The following is a 5,312-nucleotide window of genomic DNA, read 5'->3' on the forward strand; positions in this document are numbered from 1 at the left end:
CCTGCTGGCCACACTCTTCTTAATGCACCCCAGGATGCCTTTGGCCTTCTTAGAATGTTGCAATAGGAATATGAATGACAAATTTATTATAGATGTATTTGGTCTTTCCTAAGAATTTTCCAAGTATTAAACTAACCACAATGAAGAGCTAACTCACAATTATTTAACAGATGTTCATATATGCAATTAAGGCTTCATTTTATGCAGTTTATTTTCATTTCTGTAAAAAAGGGCACACTACATCTATCGACAATTCTTTCAGAATGGACATATTTTTCAGTAACACACTGAAATCTTGGAATGACAAACTATGTTGTAAAGCATAAATACAGATAGGCAGAGTTAACACACTTGTTTTCATTGCAACTTCTCTGTGTCCCTGAATATATTATTATTAAAAAAACACAAAATAGTTAAGTTCTAAGCACTTGGCAATAACTACGACTGAATTGGCCAAATGCAATCACACAGTATAATGCAACTCTGAGAATAATGAGGAACACTGATATTAAAGCAGAATGTAGACAATAGGGCAAGAAAGCAATCCACCAGTCTGAAAATGGTCTTCCCATTCTGTCCAAGGTCTACACAAGAGAAAGGTTTCTGAAGAAATTAAGAGGGTTCAGAAGAAAGCCAAACAAATTGACCATGTACTCGAAAATATACCTCTTAGCAAGATTTGAATGCATCCTACAGTTTACTCAAGCGAAAAATCAATCAATACACTCCACTGTATTCCATGGATTTGAGGCCACAAATGACTATTGATGCAACAGGAGACTACAAAATCCAGTCATACATAACAAGCTAAACAAATTCAGACTGCAAATCCAATTTATATCTAACACCATGACTAACCATTGGGATACACCATGAAGCTGTGGATTTTCAACCGAAAACAAGGTTTTAATCAAGGTTTAATACTATTATGCTAAAAACTGCTGTCATGGAATAAGGCAATGGTCTACCTCAGAATTCAGGTGTGGTTATCCCAGATGGGACCGTTCAGCATTCTTCTTTCAAGTTATATCAAGGGACCAATTAAGTCCCCTTTATATACTGAATGTTGCAGCTGTAAAGAGGCAAATAAAAGGTTGCCTTTATTATGGACTTGTTTTGCAAAGAGTTGACTGGTTGCAGCTGTAAGTTAGAGGTAACAAGCAGAGGAAGCCAGAAAAAACACAGAAAGAGCAGCCTGTAGAGGAAAATGTTCTACACAGTGAAGAACTCACTGGAAAGACAGATTTGAAAGATGTTAAAGACAGGAAAAAAACTCGTGATAGTTTTTCCTGCATTCAACAAAATAGATACATTCATCATATGTCCACTAAAGAAACATTCAGTTTTTCCTCCTAAACAAGCTATGCAGCAAGGCCTTGCAGATTTAAAAGTTTTCCAGATATAGCTATTCTGCAATTCAAGTAGTTACAGGTTTGATAAATAAAGAATAAGGTCCTCTGGTCTCTTTTAAGCAGAAGGTCAGACTAAGTGAAACAGACTCCACCCCAACCTTAAAAGAAAATCTGACCCAAGGGAAGGAAGCTTGTTTTGCCTTTTAAGTTTTCCGAGCTTCTTCAGAGCATATACTAGCACTCTATATGCACTGAATTCTTGGTAAGAGAAGTTTGGGAAGTATCACCTGTTTGTGAATAGCTCTAGAGAGTGTACTAAAAATTCAGATATTCTGCGGTTTGGCAGAGAGATTCAGGAAAATTGTCTGGCCGAAACTTTTAGCTCATTTTTAATGTGGACTTGATTTTGTGTTTACTGCGCCTCGTTGCTATTTTAGGTGTCTGACACAAATTCTTATTTTAACAAACACAAACTTTCAGTATTGATGGGAATACGAACCTGTACCTTAGCAATCAAGATCCTTTAATTTTCAGCTGTTCCCATTGCTCTACTACCTTTAACGGAACTCCAGGGCACAATAAACTCACATCATTTTCATCCACAGATGTCCCCAACTTCCCAGTATCCAATGTTCTATTTCTCACTCTACAGATTGCTGCTTCCATCAGGAGTCCAACAAAGCTCATGTAACTCCTTCTCCATTGCAGGACAGTTGATTAATGTGGTAGCAGCAGTATTTATGCCTCTGAGCAATACTCCCAGAACTTAAGAACCACGCAGTGAGAATCTGGCTTGTGGTACATACCTTTGCCCACTAGATTTTATTTTTAGCTGTAGAAGCACAAATAGAGCAACTTCAGTAAGACATGCGGAGTCAGCTGGTATGAAAGGGTTTTCACTTTTAACTCTCCAAAGAACGTTCCTCGGAACTATTCTCCTCATCTGAACTCCAGCTACGGAGGAAAACAGTGACTGCAGAAAAGAGATCATTTGAAGAAGGATTCTTACCCTTTAAAAGACGTATTCCAAACAAAAGCAGCAATACTGTCTCTGCACAGTGGTTGAAGAACAAAATTTATATGTAATGACCTTCCAATCCACAAAAGGGAGGAGTCCCATCTGCCTTCCTTGCAACTGACCCAACTGAAATTGTTTGTCTCTAGGAACATATAATATAGACACAGTAGGAGTGAGGATTATACATTTTTTTCTGCCTTCCCCAAGGCAGAAGAGTGGTGGGTTTTGGGTTGGTGTTGTTGGCTTTTTTTTGTTTGGTCAGTTGTTTTTTTTTTTCCAAACATGGGATATTCTTTCCTTCACAACTAAATTAACCACCAGTAAGTCTTCCAAGCTAAACTTGGAATCAGCCCTAAAATGCCACACCCATTTCTAAGTGACACAGTTCGGGTTCAATCAACATTTCAGCTATAAGTTATTTTCAAGCAGACGATACTTCAACAAAGACACATTTCAGCCCCTCTCTGGCTTTTTTTTTTTTTACAAAAAGAACCCTTTCTCCAGTGAAATCAGTTATAACTTTGCTTCCCACCCCAAAGAAACATGCACAGATTTCCAATGCCAACAGCATACTGTTTTGAGAAAGATTTCACAAAATTTGTTCGGCAAATTTTTCACCTACTGAACGTATTATTGGAACAAAGACATGTCAACAGCAAACAATTTTGGAAGCAATTCTGAATGAATGAATATATTATTGTGAATAAAGACCATCTTGGATATGCTTTAATACACAGATCATGCCCCACATAATACAGACTGAATAAGACTTATCTTGGAATACTTGAAAATAAGAAGTACAGAATGAACTAACAAGAACATCAACTGCCAGGCCAGGGCAGAAAGACAAGCATTAAGTATGTCCTCCTCCACTTTAAAATACACCTGAATGCTCTAGGCACTGCATGTTCCTGCCAGTAACCCGCAGCAACTATCTGAACAATTTTCAACTTAAAGAAGATCTTAAAGAAACACAAATGCAATTTAGTCCTTTAAAATTTCTGCTCCTACCTTCCTCTGAGTTCAAAAATAGAACTTCACTGTGGAATTAAAAGTACTACAAGCGTGCCAAAAACACCCAAACCAACCTCCCCGTCACACCAAAAAAGCTGGTGTTCTGAAGAAAATAGATATAATATTGTGTATGTATATATATATATTCTTCATGTGTGGATGGATATGTGGCATTTATTTTTATTGTGGCAAAACAGCATGCTACAGAAAAATCTTTTATTAACCTGTTCATGTTTTATAATAATTATTTTTGTCAGCTAAACCCAAGAAAGCAGTGAACTTACTCCAAACGTATCCTTGCAGCTCCATGTCCTCCATACGATAATGCCATTATATGCACAATGCCCTAAAAGTAAGTGACGTGTACCTAAAAGTAATGGGCTTTTCAGGTTAAAACAGCTCAACAAGAACACAACACATTTGACCTAAGGGAGTTTGTTTGAAAACGCATGCGTTTTGGGGTGACAGATCACATGCTAAATGTAACTTAGGTAAATAGTGATGCAGTCTGTAGTGACTGACTGCAGCTAAGTTAATGCAGAAAAGAGGATTTATCAGTACAGAAGACAAACTTCTCTTCTCATTACGCTACTCTTTCCAGCGATTTTGTAAGGTAAAAATGAAACAGTGCAGACAAGGTGAAATGACCACTCAGAAGAATCACCCCTATCTTCAGTTTCAACATGGCATCCGTGGAAACACAAAACCCCTAGTATCAAGCTATCATCTCACAAATGCAATATGTGAAATACTGCATAGAATTGTGGGATATGCTCTGCACTATTACATACCGACAGACACACACCACTAAACAGGAACCTGCTAGTAAAGTAACAGAACCTTGAGCAATGAAGGGTCTGGGGGAGAAAAGTTGAATTATGGTGAAACAAAGAATAAAGCATATGCTGTCTGATGAGATTCCTTTTTCAGAAATGGATTTATACCGCCTGGTGGACAAGAAGTTGACCATGAGCCAGCAATGCACCCTCAAGGCAAAGGTGGCCAAGAGCATCTTGGGCTACCTTAGGAAAAGCATTGCCAGCAGGTTGAGGGAGGTGACCCTACCTCTTTGATCAGCACTGGTGAACCCACCCATGAAGTACTGTGTCAGGTTCTGGGCTCATAGATGCGAGAAAGATACGGATGTATTGAAGCAAGTCCAACAAAGGGCCACAAAGACAATTTGGGGCCTGGAGTGTCTTTCACATGAGGTGAGACTGAGAGAACTGGGACAGTTTAGCCCGGAGAAGAGAAGGCCCGAGCAGGACCCATGTGTATAAATACCTGATGGAAGGGTGTAAATGAGATGAAGCCAGTAATGCCTATTCAAACTAACACATGTGAAATTCTATCCAAATGCAAGAAAAAACTTTTACTGAGAGAGTGGTCAAACAGTGGAACAGGTTTCCCAGGGTGGTTGTGGAGTCTCCATCTTTGGAGATACTCAAAACCTGACTGGACATCATCCTGTGCAACCTGCTCCAGCTGACCCTGCTTGAGCATTGGGGTTGGACCAGATGATCTCAAGAAGCCCCTTCCAAACTTCATGATTCTGCTTGTTTAGGTTCTAGAGATGATGAGATAAATGAAGATAGTTTGGAGCCCCAGACTGAGAGAACAAACTAGATGACAAGGAAGAATACAGGCTGTTACAAGAAAAACGCAACAGGAACACAAGCATTATGAAAAGGTTCAATTCTGAGCTCAGAACTAGGTACTGTTTAGTGTTTCATATGCCATTCAAAAACTGACTCACCAAGTACCAAGTAGTAGCTCCTCCTACTTGGAGCATGGGAACAAAGCAATGAAAATAAAGCACCAGTCTCTGGACAGAAGATTGTCTGTCTGGACTAAAAAGAGTGCAAACAAAAGCCTGTGTCATTCTCTGCTGTACTATTCTGAGAGAACAGAAAGTAAATTCTTGTTTT

This window comes from Eurypyga helias, unplaced genomic scaffold (assembly GCF_000690775.1).
Source record: "Eurypyga helias isolate BGI_N326 unplaced genomic scaffold, ASM69077v1 scaffold14029, whole genome shotgun sequence".
Classification (NCBI taxonomy): Eukaryota; Metazoa; Chordata; class Aves; order Eurypygiformes; family Eurypygidae; genus Eurypyga; species Eurypyga helias.